The 22,727-nt window shown below is 32.0% G+C and overlaps 1 protein-coding gene across 1 annotated transcript in view; it reads left to right on the top strand.

Annotated features, from left to right (window-relative positions):
* The first annotated feature begins 1,852 nt into the window (after positions 1-1,852).
* LOC113395959 (uncharacterized) overlaps positions 1,853-22,727 on the top strand; it is a 69,193-nt gene continuing 48,318 nt past the window's right edge. Inside the window, exon 1 of the mRNA XM_026633707.2 lies at positions 1,853-2,090. The gene's annotated coding sequence lies outside the window, so the exon portion shown is untranslated. The remainder of the gene's footprint in view (positions 2,091-22,727) is intronic.

The following is a 22,727-nucleotide window of genomic DNA, read 5'->3' as shown; positions in this document are numbered from 1 at the left end:
ATTGCACGTAATGGTAACAGAATATTTTAATTCAGTATTTGAACAGAGCTACCCTTTAGCACAAATTAGACTAAGACTTTGAATTTAATTACATCATTAAAAAATGGCTCATTTTTTTTTATTTACTTATTTATCGTACCGAAAATAACACATTTTTGTTCTATTTAAAAACACAGCAACAAAAAAACTTAGTACATTTAATAAGAATCAATTAAGCTTTGGGTATAATTTTTTTGTTATTTGTTAACTTTCTGTTCGAAGAAAAACCCACACCATCGCGTCTAAGGCTCACGATCACTTGAATAATTCAGACGCTTAAGAGCAACTGAGATGATTTTATGACATTTCTATCCGAAATGATAGACCCGCTCGTCGAGTATAAATTTTAAAGATATTACAAGTTGTTCGAAAACAGCCTGTAAATGACCTACCGCTGAGCAAAGCCCCTCTCCTCTTTCGATAAAGGTTGGAGCGTATCAAACCACGCTGCTCCGATAGGGTTTGGTGGATACACGTGGAAGATTTTGATCCAACACGTGCAAGATTCCTGACGATGTCTTTACTGCCAATCACGAGATGACACACACAAATTAAGCACATGAACATTCGCTGCTGCTTTTAGTAATATATTACATAATACATACATACATATTAATAACAATGTTTTACATACTTATTTACTAGAAACAAAGTTACATCAGCGGTTTATCTACAGTTGTTTATAATAAATGGTAGGCAAAAAATACGAACGATGTTTCGAGACTTGTTTAAGCTTATTCTCGACGAACACAAGCAACGTTGCAATCTAAAATGCCAAATTAGACTTCATTGTTGCTCTGCATTAGGTATTCATGAGGCATAACTTGCTATTACATTTTGTAGAGGTACCGCTGATTAAGTTTTGATCGCTATATTAATGGTTTTATCATAAATGAAGAACTCGGTTTTGACATAATGCTTTTTGTGAAAATAATTTTATGTTTTTATAAAGATAGATATATCGTTTGATTTGTAGAACATGTAGAAAATCTCTAAATTTTTCATCTCGTTGTCTGCGATGAAGAGAAAGAAACGTAAAGAACACGTCTCGAAAGACATTTTAATATTTTCTTTCTAAGAAAAGTATATCCCTTGTGTTGCTACTACATGGAGAAAAACTATAAATTTATTTTACAAAATAAAAATATTTATTAAAATAACGTTATTTTATAGACATTATTTTTTATAATTTGAACAAACCTTTGAAATATTGACATATTACGTTTTAATAATTATATACAGTATATTTTGTTTTATTCGATACATAGAGACAAGCGCTCCTTCTGAAAAATACGATATATGTTTTGTCAAAACGACGCTTTGTAGCTCTACTCTTAGAGGTACTATAGTCGAACTAATTTATCTAATTTAATTGAACAACCAACACCAACAGAATTACTTATATTGCAATGCAAGAGATATTAAACACTCCGTAAACGCGCCGTCAACAAAGGGATCTAAGATATTATGTACAAACCTCGTGTAATTACACTAGCTCACTCACTCTTCAAACAGATGCAATGCAAATTTAAACGATAGAATATATAATAATCACTGTCTCGATTTACTATTCTATTTAATAGATATCTAATAACAAAAAACTAGAATTATTTATACTAACAATAGCGTAACTTCATAGGAACTAAACTATCAAAAATATCTTATTGATAACATTACATTATGGAGATTGCTGTAGTTGCATCTGTTCTGATAAGACTAACACATGCCGGTAACAAAAAAGCACATCACTCAGGAGCAGTTTGTGGCGATAAATTGGTAATGACGTAGTTGCTTGCTCGAATTCGATGTTTAATTTCATTCTCGCGTCGGACGCCAAGTAGTACGCGCGCGTATCGTGTTGCGTGCTACGTTATACGCGAGCACGTTAGCATACCGTCGAAGTTTTCAGAAAGTTTCGTGCGCTTGAATATTGGATGCAATTTGTGCTATTAATGTTGTGCTTTGTGAATATATACGTGCCATTTACGTAGATTTGTAACAGTTCTACAATAGGACATTTTGATTGGAGTATTACGATTATTGCGATATGAGTAAGTTTATTTCGTATTATTATTTTAATTATACCACAAGAATAATATATTTAGGAATTATATTCTCTCTACATATTTATTAATTTGATTCAGTTATTAAACATATTTAGTTTAAGTATATAATGTTAATTATTAACTAATAACTGAAATATTATATGATAATATTTTGTTTGGTAAAAAAACCCTCAGAACTTAAGAGAACATTATTAATATAAATAATTACTGGTTTAAATGATTTACGTGGAAACAATAAGCGTTGTGTAGCAATATATTAGTAGATGATGTTATAAAGGCGAAAGTGAGTTTATTTATTACGTTTTATGTCATAACTACTCATCATCATATAAATTTTACAAAAATCATAGAGTACCTACGTCACCCGCTACTTGGGGGTAGGGCTTTATGCAAGCCCTACTTAGTAGGTAGCACCCACTCATTACATGTTATACCAACTAGCAGCAATACTTATTATTATTGTTTTCCAGTTTGAAGGGTGAGTGAGTCAATGTAGCCACACAAGCACAAGGGACATAACATCTTAGTTCCTATGATTGGTGGCGCTTTGTAAGAAGTGATTAATATTTCTTACTGTCTATGGGATGTGGTGACCACTTCAACAAAAATACATGAGTAAAGCCGTGGCCGAATCATAGAATATTTAATATAAGAGTATTAGAAATTAATGTATGTAGCGTTATTTATACGAAAGTGTATGTACTGAATTTCTTGCTGATTCTTCTCAGTTTTTCCTACAATTCAAAACTGCTCATATTAGCCTATTTAAATTTATAACTTACAAATTTTAATTGAAAAACCAATGAAACATATATTTTTAAATTATTTTATTCATTATTTAATAAAAAAAACGCATAGGGGAATAATGAACGCGACACACAATAAATTACAATTTTAAATTTGGCTTGTAATTGTAATGACGACGTCGCAGTTGATCAGACAAATTTACAATACATAAAAATAAGTTGGTAGTTAATTTAATTGATATTAATCTTAATTTAACTCTTTGTTAAATTAAGCTCTGGAACAGTGGAGAGATGTGGTAACTACGTAAATGTCTACCTGGGCAGGTACCATCCTCTCACTATATATTCAAATAAATACCAATAATTACTATTGTTGTGTTCCATTTAGAAGTGAGCCAGTTTAATTGCAGGCATAAGGGACATACCATCTTATTTCCAAGGCATTGGCGATATAAGGAATAGTGAATATTACCTGTGGCGCCAATCAGATGGCCTATAAACCCAGCCAATGAATATTATAAAACGAATTAAAAAAATAGGCAATAATCGTAGATCGCAAGTTCAATTCCGGGCACCAACTTGTGTTCACGTGCTTATTAAGGTTTAAAATAATTCATGCGTAAACTACCTACATGTCCACTACCCCGAAGTAGAGCAGCCTGGCATTAACTCCAAAAATTGCCAAGCCCTGGCACATTTACAAGCTGTCACTATTTTCCTAGGAACATTAAATTTGCTTAGTCGTCATTGCTATTGTCCGCGTGCACGACTGTCACGGCTTCGATCTCTACCTATCACAAATATTTAAACAGGCCACACGTGTTTACCGCTGTGGTCTGAGCTTTAGCGTTTGTTTTGTAATTCCAGGCCTCGGACACTAGATACCCTACTAGGCAAAATCACTGGCAGGCTGAATCACGCTTGCAATGTATACTGAATATACAAGTACGACAATATTGACATCTCATTGACATTAATCAAGATGTCCGGATCGAAACTAAAATTTACATGACTTTCAAAAATTATTCATAACCAATGATATTTTGAATGTTTCCTGAATCTTTTAAATAGCTGCAGCTGCTTATATAAGAATTTATTTTCAAAATCCTACTATTGATTAATTGGAGTAAATATGGAACGTTTATTTAGAATATTCACATAAGTGCATCGGTCGGAACTATATGATGTTCATTATAATATAATGAAGCTAGAGTTGATTTATCAATCTCTGGGACTACTGAATTCGGATTTCAAAAAATATTTTTGCAATTGATAGCCCAATTCTCGAATAAGATTGCCTATTTATCATTGCGTTATGATCCACGGAGACGGAGTATGACGGGTGAGACCGCGCGGTGCAGATTTAATTTTGATACAGCTTGACTGTCTCGTTGGTCTAATGGCTTGAGATAAAGCCTCAAGACCCAGGTCGAGCCGATAAAAAGTTATTAAGTTTTTGTATCGAACAAATTCAGTAGCAGCCCACTGAATGTCTGAATTTGTGTACTCTCCCGTGCCTCGAAAAGTACGTAAAGCCGTTAGTCCTGCGCCTCAATCCTTTCCGATCGCGTCCATTTGCCTTCCTATTAAAAAAAAAAAAGCAAAATATTATTTATTCAAGTATACTCATAAAAGCATCTTTAAATCTTCATGTAACCGTATTGAATTCATGTATAGCTACCACCAGTTCAGAAAGTTTATTCCACCGAGAAGAACCGGCGAGCAACTCAGTAGTTACTGTTTTCTACCATTTCAATTACAGACTATGTCAATAAAGTACAATTAAATTTTAATAAAGTACAATTAAATTTTAATAAAGTACAATTAAATTTTAAATTTTATATATTCTGCCTAGAAATCAACAAATACTTAATATACGCTTTTTTATCTTTAATATAATCTTGTATTGTGTAATATTCCTTATTTATCAATGAATGAGTTTTAAATTTTTTAATAAGCCGAGTTGAAACAAACTGTGACATATTATTATAGAAACGAATACTGTGCATCGGATTATGAGAGTTAGGGAGTAGAGAACGCACCTGTGTTTGCGTAGGTACACTTTTGTGCACTATCACATGTCCTGCGTGGTTCGGTCAGTATGACACCAACATCATACATACCGACCGGTCATAAGAAAAATACGTATAAGTTTCACAACGTGATTATAATTATTGTCAAAATATGTTATGCAGAGTAAATAAAGTGAATCATTCTAGTGTTTAATGTAAACCATTTAACACTGACATGATTCACGAGCCCGTCCCTCCGTAAATAGAACCTCTGTGCACAGACAATAGAAGGGCAGGCGAGAGAAACGGAAAAATTAGATTTAAGTAATTGATAGCCACGTTTCTACCTCACTTGCTTTACTTTAATATATGTTATATTTGTTGAAAATATGTACATACATATTTATTTTCAAACACCGACACAAATAAAACACACACAAATAAAAACTTATAATAATCAAACTTATGTTTATAAATTGAATTTTTTTTCATATAACCCGAAAGTGTTCTGGCTTATCGACGTACTGGTAATATAGTGAGCCCAAATTAACTCTTAAGGAAATATGTATGTATATCGCTGTTGTACGGTGCGCTCTCATTGGTTTAGATCGTGTGACGTAACATGGACAACTCTCAGTAGCATTGATGGAAGTATTGTAGATGTATGCTAGCCGTAGGTCCTCCACCCGATCTCTCTTCTGTGGCTCCAGATTGTCATTAGGTCGAGAATGAATATGAGGAAATGTAGAGTACACTGGTTTTTGCGCTCACGATTGTGTGCTTTAATATCTTCTACGAACTTTGCTAGTACCCGTTGAGATTGGCTGCCGTGAGAGGAAGTCTACAAAAGAAAATCGGCAACTTAAGCACGCCTTGGCCACAAAAGTTACTGTAATTATTTAAAGTTGGTAACAAAAGTGGTTGTCTTTATTTTTGGGTGGATGAAATAATTTATGCTTTTAAAGATGATAAAATATTCTGCACATCATAAATTGTAACGGGTAGCCTACAGTTGACAATAGCCTTTAAATAGGAAATTTAGAATTGTTATTACGTGAATTTACTTCACTAAAGACGATTCTAAATGTATTTACATCTTCAAGTTAATAAACACTTAAAACAATATATGTACTTGTAAAATAAAAATTGTAAGAAATTGAATTTGCAGCAGCTTCAGACCCAGTCTTCAATTTATTTAATATAAATGTAATAAGGCTATTTACATAAAATAATTTCATATAAATAAGGTACTCTTTTTCTATCAAAATAAAATATAAGATATTTAATGTTAAATGAACTCGTATATATCACAAATAATTGTTTAAAATATTCGTTTATAGTTAGTAATTTACAGCATTCGAAATAACGATACAGAAATATATTGTTTCAAAAATGAAATATATCAAAGAAAAAATCTTTATTAGAGCGGATATTTCATAAGCTCCTTTGAACAATAAAATACCAATTACGCTAACGAAAACAAAATGTCTTATTCAGAGATTATTTTAAATATACAAATAAATTAATTCACAGAATATATTAAACTCTCGTAAGCAACATTCAAATATTCTGAAATTCGCGTTTCTGGTATTATCCTCGCCTTCGATACGATATCATATATAAAAAAAAAAACATTTTATAACAATTTATAAAATGTTTTTTATTGTTATTTTTATTATTGTGGGAAATGACAATTCATTTCCTACAGTAAATACGTATCTGTAATTTTTCTTAGTTTAAGTAGGATATACTATGATTATTTTTATTTGTTACGACTCTTTATTTTTTTATAATTGTGCCGTGTCCTAAATTAACTTTTCTTTTTAGACGATAAAAAAATAAGTAAATACAGAACAATAATTATATCACAGTAATAAAATGAACTAATCAAGCGGTAATATTAAATATACAGTCTTTATAAAAAGTATATCCGGACTAAGTCTGTAAAACCTTAATAAAAAAATAGCTTTAACACAACTAAATAAACAATCACATCTGGCAAAGATTGCAATGTTTGTACGTTGGCCGTAGGCTCTTTGTCCGCAATGAATTTATGACCAATGCACCATATTGAAGTAAACAATGGTTACTGAAATTTTATGCAAGACATAATACCTATTCCATTCGTTGATTAATCATTAAAATATGCCGCACTTTAACAAATATAGCCATAACTTTTCAAGTGTTCTGTAGAGCTATTCTGTAACAAGAATCTCGAATCTCACCGCAGAACACGAGCGTGAAATGTCAGAAATTGTTATTATAAAATATATAAGTATGTTAAATAATTTTGAAATGTATAGGATCCACTTATCAAATGGCGTCTTACATTAAGTCGGTTTTCAACATTTCACGAGTTAGATGTGAAGTCAACTTATACAGAATCGAACTTATGTTTAGAACGCATTTTTTTAAATTTTTTATTACGCGTCTTCCCTCAGAATTAAACATTTTTTTTTATGTCATAGGTTGGCGGACGAGCATACGGGCCACCTGATGGTAAGTGGTCACCACCGCCCATAGACATTGCGCTGTAAGAAGTAGTAACCATTAATTACATCGGCAATGCGCCACCAGCTTTGGGAACTAAGATGTTATGTCCCTTGTACCTGTAGTTACACTGGCTCACTCACTCACTTCACTCAAACCGGAACACAACAATACTGAGTACTGTTGTTTAGCGGTAGAATATCTGAGGAGTGTGTGATACCTACCCAGTCGCTCTTGCACAAAGCCCGACTACCAAGTAAACATTAAAATATAATTAAAGTTATAGTTATAATATTTATTATTAAAGCTGTTTCACAGCAATATCCGTTCACAGTACATTACCGAATACCCGTGCTTTGTTATCGCTGACATTAATTATAACGAACTTCACGTCACATAAGTGCTGCCATCTATCAAATCGGGCGACTCATTTTAATAGTACAAATACATATCTCTATATAACACCGTATCTTGTTGCCTCTGCTGTTGATAGAAGAGATGGTTCATTTTTCATTAAATATAAATTGCAATTAAATGGGAAATGCTGCTATGACTATGATTTGCTTCTATTCAAATCGAACTAACAACGATGATTGACCAGTAGGTTTTTTCAAATCGATTAATATTTGTTTATTTATATCCTAGTTAAAATTAGTTCCTATGTAAATTTATGTATTACTAGCTGTGCCCGCGACTTCGTGCGCGTTTGAATTTAATAAAAAAGCGTGACTTTATTATTATTTTACATATATGTAATTCTAAAATAAAAGCCTAAGTTACTCCTTATTACATCAGCTATCTGCCAATGAAAGTCTCGTCAAAATCGGTCCAGCCGTTCCAGAGATTAGCCGGAACAAACAGACAGACAGATAGACAAAAATTGTAAAAAAATGTTATTTAGGTATATGTACCGTGTATACATACATATGCATTTAGTAAAACGCGGTTATTTTAATATTACAAACAGACACTCCAATTTTATTATATGTATAGATAACGATGTAAATTTGACTAATTTCCACATAATTTCGAAGACCAATTTGATCATAGATTTTATTAAGGTCCAAATATAATTATCCCATGCGTGAAGTGTATACGTAGAGTCTGTGTTTAAACTGAACATTAAAGTGAGTCTCGTAATAAAATCGTCCTCTATAAAGCTTTAAACACGACCCACGAAAGTTTATCGATAACTCGGTTGCGTTTGAACACAGCTTGCGTGCGTTTCTTAAGTGGTATTTGATTAAACGGAGCAATTAAGCAATCAGTCGTCAATGGCTGCGGATTGTCGCAAACGAGCGTCTGCGCACATAAGCTCGTTAGTCAGTATGTTACTTGTGACCGCCCCGACTTTGTACGACTAAAAACGACATTCTAACAAGGAAATCGTTTTTATATATCATATTAATGTATTTTATAGGATATGTGTATGTAATATCAATTATTTATATACTAGTTTCCGTTCGCGGTTTCTCCTGCCTTACCGATATTTTTCTTTCCTTTGTCTTATGGTTCTCTATATATCTTATAGTATCTTACTAGACTATATTATAATCTATATAGTGTCATTAAATTATAAAAAGTAACATGTACCAACATTTAACATAGTACTTGTGACTTTCTTAACAGAAGAAGCGCTATCGTTATTTATTTGATGCATTAGTGCATTTCGCAAATTTGTAGGTCTTCCATGTAAAATATCCAATAGTTTTGTCAGTTCTCATTATTTTAGTAATTCATATTTCATAAAATGTATTCAACTCAATAAACATACCATGCGGTTAACTACCATATCGTAACTGTATGCTAACATGCCATAAAAAATAAATGACGAGAAATTTGAATAGATTGTTGTAAACGAACATACGTCTAATAACTTTCATCTTTAAAATGTCATTATACTTGGAGCAATAAGATGTACTCAGACTTTCGAACGCAAGCGAAATGTTTATCTTATGACAACATCCTTCTGAGCGCTGCGTGACATAAAAACCATCGATACTATTACATATATGTACTATATTCATAATTTCGTGCAAGTCTACGATAGACCCGATCGAAAGTTATCCACAATTATAGATCTTTAAAAAATAATAAATCAATAAAATTCAACGACATGACAGTTCAACGGGCGGCCATGTTTAAGTTTACGGATGCGTTCAGAAAGTATGTCCATATAATTACGTGACAGGTTATCGTAAAATCGATGGAAACTTATCCACAGTAAATTGTAGATCAACGTTTATGAAAAATTTATATCTTATATGAAAAATTAAGAATAAACCGTATTTGTTTAGTTCTATTTATTTTATCCGAGTGAAGCTGGTTTTTCGTCTAGTAGAGATATATTTTGGAACGAAGTTCTTCTACGCGGCTTGCGGTAGAGTAAGTTGGCAGAAATCATCACGTAACGAAAAGGCATCATGCTCTCTCTTTCTCCCCATTTCTATCTTTTATATAATTTTTTTTTTTTTTATTGTTTAAATTAAACTTAAACTTTGTTAGTTTATTCAATTTTGTCAGTTATTTAATACATATTATACAGCGAGAGCAACTTCGTTCCAACCAGGTGCCTCACGACTCCTCACTCCTCTCGTAATTTTTTTTTATTTGTTTATTTAGTTGATAGTTTTATTTTATTCCCGCAAATACCAATAATCTGGTTGATACGGACTTTAATATTTTGTAGTTTCAGGAATGGTTCGCGAAATAGTCTTTTTTGAGGAATATATATTTAAAAAATAAATTTCTTGATCCGAAAGCCTTCCAAGCGGTCGCTACCAAAATTATAACAGATATTTACGAAAATTTTATATCTTTGTAAAATTTGTATATCTTTAAAATACCAGTAGCTACATCCGTAACATAATATATCTAACTTCGATAAGTCAGTTCTCAGAACATAGGGATTCGACCCTTGTTTCATTCATGTGACTATTAAAATAATATTTAACATAATTATTCATAGAACCGAACTCGAACGTCAGTATTCTACATGATCTATGTCTCACGACATTGTTTTTTGAACAAACATATCATACAAATATGATCAAATTATATATCATTATTATATTAATTCAAAATATTTCAAATGATTACAAGAATCATGAAAAAAAATTTCCTTCATTTAAAAAAAATGAATCAATTTTCATGTATTATTCAATTACTGTGCTACAGATACACAGAAAAAATAAATAACCGAATTTTATGCGAAAACTATTAATACAATTAAATTATTAATACTATGTAAACATTGAAAATTGTCAGTCGAATATTAAATATTCATAAAAGGACGGAAACGTAACCTTTATCTATCGAATGGTATACCATAAACATGTAAAAAACAAATAAGCGAATTTCGACGAGGCGCGATCGGTATTTTAAATTCTCATACTGCAATAAACGGCTGCGTTCATTTTAAATACTCTCAATTGCTTTCTAGGAAGTCTAGTAAAGATAAATGCTAAATGCCTGTAGCGAAACAACTTCCATAATCTAGAGCTGATTCATAATTTAACTGTTGAATATTTTTGGAATGGCTCCTAATCATTTCATTGTCCAATCCAATAAGACAATTATGATTTATAAGTTATGTATAAAGTCAACATCTTAGTGGTTGAACTGTGCCAAAGCCTTTCTAAGCTTAATAGTTAATGTTAATAATAGTAAGTGCGGCTTATGCGTCATGATAAGTGACCAATTGGGACCTATTCTTCTGTCAAACGACAGTGTACGTCTTTGCTCTGATATGGTACTGCAGGCGGTTGAGGTGGACGGCTGCTGGCATAGCCGCGTGCTGACGTACTGTTACAGCCGACGATAATATGATCATATTCTTTAGTCAGCAATTACAATTTTACTGGAATATTCCATTGTTTTCAAAATCCTTAGATCATCATATTTGTATTTCTTTATTTTATCCAAAAAATTAAAAAGCAGTTCGATCTTGCCTGCCGCGTTGAGCGCTTGTACGCTACCGGGATATCAGAAGTCGGTTACAGAATAATAAATTGTACAAATAACATGTTTTGTAGAATAAACGGTTGTGCATATAACAACGTATTTTTTTTTTTAAAAGACAATTCGGGTCGGCCTCCTAACAGTACGCACTAGCGAGGAGTACAAGAAACATCTGATTCTCTCTTCGCGCACTAATCAAGGATGGTTATCGCATGGATTTTAATAAGAATCTTTCGATGATATCCTGTGCACGAAAAAGAAAACAGACAATGCTATTCAAATTAACAACTTATTTTTTTATGAATCATTAATTATGATTTTTTTATAAATAATTTATCATTCATTACCTAAGAATTAAAAAAAAAATCAAAAAGTCATGATCCGAAACTCTCACTGCTGTGGTCGAGTTATTATATTGGACTATATAAATATATGCCATTGAAAATCAGTGCTCGGCTTTCAAATATAACTGAAATGCTGAATGGTATACCTAATTGGGACAGATCACGATAGCATTCAAATATATTTTATTATTTTGTTTGTATAATTCAGTTTTTTATGAAAACATTTTTTAAAGTAAACTAAAGACAGAAAATTTGTGAATATAATGTAGGATAAAGCTGTTTCCCCTTTTAAAGATAATATTTGGAACGTATTCCACCACGCCGCTCCAAAGCCAGTTGGAAGACACACATATTATTTAATTTCATGAGACACATGAAAAAAATCTTTCTTACTAATCATAAGATGAATTATAAACACAAATTAAACACATATATAAGTTCACACACATAAGTTCAGTGATGTTTTCTTTTTACTATTAAACTCCCTAGACGAGCTGTCCATGCTGTTATTTTGACCGTGTTTATATATTTTATAAATTGATATTATTCTTAAGTGCTTGCATGTCTTGTATTGCCAGGAACACAATCTATATTTTGGGATTGCAAATTTTTAGATTGCTCGATCGGGTTTTAACACGTAATCTTCAGTTAATTTTCCCTTGTTCATCTGACGTTTTTTTTATTATTATTTATGAACACTAATTTTTTTTGTCCTACATAAACTATTTCTCATTCTTAGACTATACTTATATCGAGTATCGATACTTGTAATATATTTCGGTAATAAGAGTAAAACTGGTATAAACAGTATCTTAAAAGGTTAGTTTACATTAACTTAAATAGATAGGATTTCGACGTAATATATTTTTGAAAATAAAGTTTAAATAACAAAAAAATCAAACACGTGCTATGTCTAGCCGATCTAGTGAATTCGTCATTATATGCATTTAATATTTCTTAGAGCGTGAAATAATTAAAAAAGTCAATCAAATTAAACTAAAACTGTATTTTAATAATTATTCGTACTTTTTAAACACTGCTTAAGATTGAGAATAAATATAAAAATCCGCTTCAAATCTGAGGCTATAAAATAACAAGTTAGAGTTACATAAAGTTTATCACACAAATCGATTTAAAAATAATTGTAACTTTGAGAGCTATAGTGTACTATGTTAACGCCCTTATTAATATGCAGAACACATGATTAACTGAACAATAACTTTGTTTCGTTTAATTTGCATAAGTACGAAACCCTACTGAGGAATGTTGGCAGGAGTCCTAGCATATTCCCGCTATATAGCAATCTGAAATTTTAAAACGACTAACTTGCAACACGTTCTTAAAATAACTCCTTTTTTGTTAAAGAATATTAATAAATTCAAGGAATTTCTAACATTTTTTATTCAATTTAACGTAAATCTTGCATGTAATTGTCGAAGAAGTCAAGTAAGATCATCGAACCAGCGAATATAATGAATACATCGCTAGATTACCGATTAACCGTTGGCTCTATTAAAGCTTAAAATATTGAGGGAAAAACAATATTTAGTATTTCTAAGGTCCATATACCCAATATCTGGCAAAATCCTAATCAAAATTTGATAGTGCCATGCCAAACTTCACATCTGATAATTTACGACAAACATCGTCCTAGAAATTTGGTTTGAAGCTTAAAGTAGGATCCTTTATAAAGGCTATAACTCCAGTGGCCATTTAATTAATTCAGCTGCTGGGTAGATTCAACACAAGTTAGACAAACTCTCTTTATGGAACAAAGAAAACGATATGTTATCGTTTGACGGCTTCGGTACAAAAACTACTATAATATACTAACTATATTTATCTCTTGTACGTTTTGTTTTAATAGGAAATGTTAAAAAACCTAATCATAAGCAAAATAAACTTTATTTAAGGCACAAGCACTAACAAACACTTTTGAATCAATTTACGAGATTTAATGTTAAGCTAACATTGATTCAAAATGTAAATGCAGAACCTACAAGAATCTCATTTGTGACCACAAGAGGACAAAAGCCAAATAAACAATATTTGACATCGAATTGAGGCGATGTCATTGGTCAACAGCTTCAATAATCTATGATATTCAGAATGGATTTGCGAAAAAATTGCGTATTGACGTAAACGAAACTATTTTCCGAACTTTGGAAGTAAAATTGGATATAAGTAGTTAAGTGAAATAGTGTTGTATTATAAATAAAGACATCTCAATCAAAAACTCTAAGTAATACACAATATATATGCATTTATATGCCATTAGCAAATCGCATGAAATACGTAAATCTAAGGTTTGTTAAGCAATTTCTGACTGACTTATTTATTCCAACTTCGATTGAAATAGGCCATATAAATATATAATAAACACAATTAAATTTATTTATAATGCAAAAAAAACATTTTACATTCACATACATTAACAGCCTGTAAATTTCCCACTACTGGGCTATGGCCTCATCTCCCTTTGAGGAGAAATTTTGGAGCATATTTCACCACGCTGCTCCAGTGCGGGTTGGTGGAATACACATGTGGCAGAATTTCGTTGAAATTAGACACATGCAGGTTTCCTCACGATGTTTTCCTTCACCGCCGAGCACGAGATGAATTATAAACACAAATTAATACTAATTTGTAATTGTTCTTAGTAATTGTACGATGTTTGTATAGAAGTAAGTGTCATAGATTAAAACATTCAATTGTTTTTTTATTTGACATGCTGTGTGACCTGTATATAAGACAATTGTTAGAATTGAACCACATTTCAAAATATTATATTTCGTTGTACTTACCGTGTCGAAAATCCTAAAATACATAAAAATCAACGAATACTAAATCCAAGCGCTTATAATTTATAATACAATCTTGTACAAAATAAAATAAACTACGAAATTTTAGTATTGTTTCGAATTACACGGACATTGCAAAGTCGTAAATAAACATTACATAATACACGCGATCTCTTTCTTAAGAATATGATCAATGAAAGCCGGAACACTAAATTTAAATTGTACGTTCAATTCAATTGCTTACTTAATGGCATTAAATTGTATATATGGGCTCAACTGTCCGGCAAACTGTTTTAACTACAATGACAACCGGACGATCAAAGCGATCGGAAACAAGCGCTGACAGCGCTTTATTGCTTGGTGTTTAAACGTTTGGCGCGCAATCCTCTGCTATATTGTACAAATGTATCTACAGTACGTTGCGTGAAAACTATCGAAAGCTGTCATTATATGAACCTTACTCACTAGTGTGTTTTTAAATCATGTCGATATTATAACATTTTTTTTTTAATTACTGTCACAGTATTTACGAAGATACAAGTTAACCACACTATAAAATGCAACGATAAAGCTTTTTACACGTAATTTAGATGTAAAAATCGATATTGGTATATCTATTTATATGTTTGAGATTAATAGATTTCGACTCAATCCGATTAGCAAGTTTATCCACGTTGCAACTCGTCGCTAAATTGCGCTCTAGAATACCAACCTTAAAAATGTATACTATTTGTTTTTTTTTTATGGTGGTCAATGGCTGCCACCACCCATAGATTATGGCACTGTAAGATATATTAATTATACCTTACATTGCCAATGCACCATCAACGTTGGGAGCTAAAAATAAATGTCCCTAGTGCCTGTAGTTACACTGGCTATCTTACCATTCAAACAACAATACCGAGTATTGCTGTTTGACGGTAGAATATCTAATGAGTAGGTGGTACCTACCCAGACGGGCTCCCACAAAGACCTACCACCAATTAACGGTTCAACCAGTCGTCATGATAGTTGAATAAATGTTTACAATCGAATTAAAATAGACAACGCATGCCGAGTCTAGCTAGTATTAAATATAAATATATTTTTCAAGAAGACTGCATATCCATTGCAAATTTAAGAATCGGAGGGATTGTCGTAAACTTAAGTCGTGAATAACAATCCGCAAGTAACCCACAGCTGGGCAAAGACATCCTCTCCACGGGCCATCTAAAAAAACTTAACTTAATCTACTTTACCGCAGAGCACGAGTTGAAGATATGAGTCGAGATGGTGAAGGAATCATCAACATCGTCATAATTTCAATGAATTTCTTCCACTAACCTGCATTGGACCAGCGTGGAGAGATAATCTCCAAGCACCGACCCTTTTACTCAAAGGTAGAAGAGATCTCAGCCCAATAGCCAATATTTAGAGTTACTTTACTTTCTTTACCAGTGAAATAAGCACCGAAAACCTCAGCGATAATTTCCCGGGCTAGATGTCACCATCTTGGCGCTATAAGCCTTTGTAATAAATAATATACTATTAAATAACTTTATTATTTAATATAAACACAACGCCTGTCTATCTGTTCCTATAACTTAAGCTCTGGTCGGATATGAATGAGGTTAATTATTCCGACGCGTGTTCGTGTCCGAAGCATTTCATATCAAACATACCGTATTGAATTGGTAACAGTACGTATCTACATAATTAAAGGATAGAGGAGAATAGTATGAGATAATGTGTATTTACGTTTGAATAAAGTTAATTTTTAATAAAAAATACTAAAATCATAAATAAATATAATACGTATTTATTGTACATGAATAATAAGTGTACAGAACAGTAACTCAGGATCATGTAAATTAACTACACATATGTTTATATTAAGGGTTGATAAGTAAATTATTTAGAACTACAATATGAACACATTCAAGGCAGCTTAAAGTTAATTTAACAATATTTTTTTTTCATTTTATTTCAATATATATGTATGTGATATATTAATGAATTTGTTTTATTTTTACATTCCGTGCACCGGTTTTTCATTTTATTTATTTTTAAACTTATTTCAATATTTTCACCCTATAGTGTGATATTTTACAAATAAATTGTATTTCGTTTCATTTTTGAGATGAATTCACCGATGAGTAATCAATCATAATATTTCGATGTCTGGTTTCGTTTTACACCATTTCATTATGTTTTTTTATATTTAGTTTTCGCGAAAGGTTTGTGATTTCGAAATGAAACAATTGGTATATCAACGGAACTGATAACAATAATGCATTGAAGGGGTCATTGCACTTTTGCTATTATTATTTACAATTCACACATAAACACATACACACACGCATCAATTAATGCAAGTCTACATTGAATGGATTAAACTCAGCCAGTCGTTTATTATAAGGCTGCCCAGTGAGATACCACTAGCATGAAAGGCAAGATGTCGAGTGATGGTACACTGAACACTTTCAACGTACTATAACTAGAGTACTAAGGTGGCTTCTTATGAACGTATTATATAAAATATTTTTTCCTTAGAAAAAACCTCGTATTCCGGTTAATAAATTTTAAGAACGAGAACTTTGTTAACAATATTTTGATATAAGATTTCTTTTACTTGAAACGAATATTAAAATATTTTACATAAAACCGATTGAAATTTTTACTTTTGTGATTTGGACATGCGTAAAGAATTTTAACATGCTTAGTAGCATCAACATAGGTACAACAACCGTTGACAAATAAATTGAAAAATTATATAGCATACCGACATTAAATTTTCAATATTTTAAATAATTATAACTTAGCGAAATAATCTGTGCGTTTTTGGCACAAATAAAAGGCAAAAAAAAGTCACAAAAAGAACTTACAAGCGGCCTTGAAAACAAAAATAAGCCCAAACTATAAAACTATATAAAAATGTCAATGTGACAAGTTGGATAGAGATTTTAAAATCTTCTACGAAAGCTTGAACAGACTAAGACCGTTTAAAATACTTCGAATTTTAATGGAAATTTTCAAACAGCATAAATTGATTTTAGCATTAATTGGACCCATGCGTAGTCGCCCCGTGAGTATATACATAATGAATCAATAATGAATCAATAATTAATCAATAATGAATCAATAATTTACTTAGAATGTATTAGTTAATATTAGCAACATACTTCTTAAGCTTCAGCTTTTTTATTATTCAAATATGAAGCCATCGGATATATAAAATGTTCAACTTTGTACTAATACTTACTACGCTTAATGGCTAACTCAGCAAGCGTACAAATAAATATAAAAGACCATTCATACTCGCTAATCAAAAAAAAAAAAAATTGTAAAACGAAGGAGCCTTCGGCCTATTTTTGCAGATTTTACATTTTACATTAACAGCCTGTAAATTTCCCACTGCTGGGCTAAGGCCTCCTCTCCCTTTGAGGAGGTTTGGAGCATATTCCACCACTCTGCTCGGGTTGGTGGAATACACATATGGCAGAATTTCATTGAAATTAGATGCATGCAGGTTTCCTCACGATGTTTTCCTTCACCGCCGAGCACGAGATGAATTATAAACACGAATTAAGCACATGAAAATTCAGTGGTTAAGATGCACGCGTTGTAACCACTGGGCCACCTCGGCTCTTTTTGCAGAAAATCTTTTAAATATTTTTTAACGATTTTTTTAATAAGTCGACACGCGCAAATCCCGGTGCAACCTTCTGTCGCTTAATCTATCAGTGCGAGACGAGAGGTTGAGCTGCACGGACCCGTGACATATTTCTACGTTTACAGAGCAGATTGTGAGGTTTCCGCGACGCAAATTGTCAGTAGCGTGCAATCGAGCAAAGACAACGCCGTATGTCTCGATCTTAATAAATAAAAATGTTTATATGTGCTCTTTGCTTGCATAATCTATTTATCCGATTGTGATGAAACTTTGGTAGGCCAACTCAGAGCCTAGCCAAAAAAATCATAGTCTTTTTTTTAATAATAACTCTGTCCTTCGATATAATATTTTTATTATATTTGGAAAACAAACAGTATTTATAACATGTTGTATTTAGTATACAAGAGATTATTCACTGAAACATAATATTTTCGCATAAAGAACCTGCACACACGGCAGAGCACGTACATACAATTTAAATAAAAATATATCATAATATTATAACATAAATTAATAATATGATTAATGACCAGTGAACAATGAAACTGTTAATAATTATTACGTATAAATTATATTTAACATTAAAAATAATTACATTGGAATTGTTCAATTAAATGCATTGGAATACATGCTATTCCAACATGTATACAATATAAACATATACAATAAAACATCTGCAACCAAATATAAATAATAGATTTGGAATAATAAAAATGATACTTATTTAATAGTATCATGGTAAGTACAAAACTCACAACAAGCTTACAAATTATAAAATACAATTTACAAATAATTCAAAACCAAAAACATAATAATAATAGAATACGTATTTTTCAAAAACGATTAAAGGGTGGGAAAGTATCCGAGATGGCTCAGTGGTTACGCGTGAACTGATGATTACGGGTTCAAACCCAGGCAAGCTATTGAATTTTCATGAGCTTAATTTGTGTTTATAATTTTGTATTGGTGAAGAAAAACATCGTGAGGATACCTGCATGTGTCTAATTTCAACGAAATTCTGCCACATGTGTATCCAACCCGCATTGGAGCAGCGTGGTGGAATAAGTTCCGAATTTCTCCTCAATGGGAGAGGAGGGCTTAGTGCAGCAATGGGAAATTAACAGGCTGCTACTGTGATTAAAAGGTACTATAATTTGTTCTTTTCTTGTTATCTATAAAATGTATAAAATATAAGTCACATGATTGATGTATAAAATTGTTTTCGGCGTATTTTGATCTCGTAAGGGGCACATGACAGCGCGACGAACGACTGGTACATCTAAAGTTCAAGCAATTCAAAAGAAATGGTGAATCGATCATATGATTAAATAATTTATACGAGAATTTGGTCTCTCTCCATGCGACGTTGTTCGATGGAAATAAGATTTACGTTATAGTATTTACATCTTGCGAATAGAAACTTGAAAATTTCGGTTGGAACTTTTCAATTTCATTGACGTAAAGTATTGTATTGTGGGTTCCTATCATATTCCAAAGTATGACGTGCTAATGACTTTTATAAGACAATATGGGTAATGATATTTTTAAAATATACCAACCCTCAGATCGGAGCCAAGAGTGCGAAAAGCCCTTGAAGTCTGCATGTGGTTTAAACGTTCGAGCAATCAAAATAACACGTTCTTTCGGAGACGCGACTTAATAAATTTCCACTTAAGTTATAATAAAACAGATTTATTTCAAGTTTTATACAAATTCCACCAGTACGAAGTCGGACGGATAGCTAGTTTTTCATCATTCTGGTTACAGTTGACGACAGTCCTGAATTGGTTCTCGACTTTTAAGTGTCGGCTTATTTAGTAATCGAATTCCTGCTCTTTGAACCTTAACACTTAGTTTGTTTAGTAATTAGGATAATATATATAGAAGAAGATAATTTCAGTATTAAAAATAGAAGAGTTACGTTATAGTCAAATCTTTCATTTTTTAAATTATCATCTAAAAGCGGATATAAGGATTAAATGTATAGTAGAATCTTTCTATCCTGTCATTATAAGTATTATAAAAATGATTCCAGACAACAGCTCATCTAAGCAGCTTTTGGTAAACAGTGAAATAAACCAAATTTTATTGAAGAACATTTAAACTGTTTTGTATTTCGAATGATAAATAAAAAATAAAATATACTTTATTCACGTAGGTTTTTACAAGCAGTTTTAAATTTTTATTTTACATAAATGTATTAAAAGTAAAATGGAATGTAGATTCTACCGAGAAGAACGGCAAGAAACTTAGTAGTAACTCTTTTCCAAAAAATTTTGTGATTATTAATACATATTGGATAGCCTGTCTATTGGATAGCCTGTCAAGGCATAGAATGGGTCGAAAAAAATAGCGGACAACCGTTGGTCACTAAGTCCGCGCACACTTGTAAAGTAGTATGACGTTTGGCGCGTGTCAAGCTTAGCTGTCACGCAACAAGGCAGTAAAGTTGGTTCGTTTTGTTTTAGTTCTTCTGTAATGCGACACACTATTTAGATCTATTAATAATTAATCTAAGGACACATCTTTTTATTTTCAATGATTTTTCACATCCAAAATTTGTTGTACTTGCGTTTAGATTTAACCAAGAAAAAATTCTTAGGCAATATATTTAATTTTACCTTAAAACGTTATTTCATCATATTTTTTAGTATTCAAATTCATGCATCAATTTTTCGTTTAGCCCAATTATGGGTATAAATAAAAGAACAAGGCATTACGCATGGTGGTCCTTGCAGCTAATTTAAAAGTAGTTTGTATCGTGTGACAGTGCCATATTGACCGAACGTACCATAGCTGTTAATTCTAGCAGCCGCGGCCATATGTTACGCCACATTATACGCGCACCCTTATGGCAAATAATTACTTCGCCAGACATTTTTACACTCCCATGCGCTTCATTTAAGCTGCCGCGATGACTCAGTGGCTAGAACACGTCTTAAACGAAGAGCGCTACTGAGTTTTCGTATACTTAATTTGTGTTTATAACACAAGTAGCATGCTCGAATAATCTCCCGACGAGAAGAGCAGAGAAATAGTTTGATAGGCCATCAATGGGTAAAAAAATATGTATTATTCTGTATTGATAAAATTACAAAAGTTTATTAAAGAAGTATGGAAAATAAAAAAAATATCTGTGATACGGTCCACTAGCGATAAAAAGAAATTTATATATTTATTGTAAACATCACCGACGAAGTAAAGCTTACAATATGAACGATCACTAGCTCATTACGTAATGGTTCGTTCGCTAAAATCACTTTTATTAAAAAAAATAAATAAAATGTGTATTATTTTCGACCTCTCTCTGGTTATATCATTACAATGAAATTTGACCCTTAATTAATACGTCTGTAATAGAGGGCGACTATGTTGCCGTTTTGTGTTTCGGAGCACGGTCTAAAAATAACATTACTTGCCATAACATTTGTCTTAATATATTAGTATTGTGACAGCCGACAGCACGATGGATTTATGTACCACCCTGTGAGTCGACTTATTATTTATTAATATAAATGTTCCTGTCTGCACATTGTTTATTTAACATTTTTCAATATGACGACGCACCGTACTGCGTTTACTGATTTTTTACGTATTGTTTTATCCTATCTCGTCCTTAAGAGAAAGTAGTTTAATTTCTAATGTATGACATACATTCCTATCATATGTAGCTTGAGGATATATTCCCGTTTAATTAAATCAATTTGATCAATTTAAGTAAACTAGCGGTAGCGGTCAATGACCCGTACCTATATAGATTAGATTTTGACATTTGAGTTTTTTTTTTACCACTTATTGCCATTGTATTTGTGATATTATTTCGGTCAAAAGCGAAATTTTAATGATGATAGTGTCGTCGTAAACCGACACACGGATGCAATGTTTAGAGAAGAAACCGCAAGGCGTTACCGGTCACTGGTGTAGTAAAATATAATTTATTTTTATACGCATTCATCACGCATCAGCGCACTTTTGTGATAGACCACCCGAACGAAACCAAGTATTCAATTATGATTATATGTAAATTGTAAACAGATAATTGTTCAATTTGGTTTCGAATTTCATACAAATCGATATTCTTCTAAAAGTTACATCGGAAGTAATATCGATCTTCTATCGATAAATCGATCCACAATTTTCAGACTCCGGACTATTACTAAGAATTTATCGGCAGAAAAACCCTATAACTTTTTATCAGACCAATATGGTTCGAACCCAGAACTTCGGAATCTATGACCTTATATAATGCCACTAGGCGCATATACACGTCTTTAACAAAACTTGGTTACTGTGACTTTTAAAAATTATTTGTTATTTCAAATTAATTCATACACAGTTTCCTAAGGAATATGAACTAAAGATATTTTTTTCTCAGTCTATGCGGACATATATGCGGACATATATGTGTCATATATGTGACATATATGTCCGCATATGAAAGTTATATTTTATACCATGTTCAAGTTGCTTGATCTTTTTGACAGACGGGCTAGTGATGAGAAACAGAAAATATAACATATATAACAGTCGATCAATATTTGTAGCAGTTACTGCCTGTTATTCGCGTCCCTACCGTCCGACCGATGTAACATTGTACAAGCGTCTATTTTTTCAGTG

This window comes from Vanessa tameamea, chromosome 10 (assembly GCF_037043105.1).
Source record: "Vanessa tameamea isolate UH-Manoa-2023 chromosome 10, ilVanTame1 primary haplotype, whole genome shotgun sequence".
NCBI lineage: Eukaryota > Metazoa > Arthropoda > Insecta > Lepidoptera > Nymphalidae > Vanessa > Vanessa tameamea.
This window is presented reverse-complemented; position numbering and strand designations above follow the sequence as displayed.